Source organism: Penaeus monodon, chromosome 32 (assembly GCF_015228065.2).
Source record: "Penaeus monodon isolate SGIC_2016 chromosome 32, NSTDA_Pmon_1, whole genome shotgun sequence".
In the NCBI taxonomy this organism is placed as follows: domain Eukaryota; kingdom Metazoa; phylum Arthropoda; class Malacostraca; order Decapoda; family Penaeidae; genus Penaeus; species Penaeus monodon.
The window spans coordinates 31,552,387-31,552,653 of NC_051417.1; the positions used below are offsets into that span (position 1 = coordinate 31,552,387).

General features: G+C 33.3%; 1 protein-coding gene across 1 annotated transcript in view; it reads left to right on the top strand.

Moving 5' to 3' along the window:
• Positions 1-267, top strand: part of LOC119593640 (titin-like) — a gene marked incomplete in the record, with an annotated part of 14,533 nt that overhangs the window by 1,526 nt on the left and 12,740 nt on the right.

Here is a 267-nt window from a genome sequence, read left to right on the forward strand (position 1 = left end):
ATAGAGCGGGAAGGTTTTAAATTGGAAAGTTTTATTAGTTCTAGCATTTCTGACTATGGATTTAGTTTTGTTTCACTTTCTTTTGTGCGAATTACCGCGGAAGAAAACTGATTTGACAGTAGCAAGAGAAACGAGTCATTTTTATAATGCAGTCACACACCTGATGCAGAAGATTGAAAAAAAAATGTTGCAAGTCATCTTACCTGTGAAAGGAATTACTGAGAGTACTCTTTATTTTTATTAGTAATTGGTACTTAAGAGTACCAA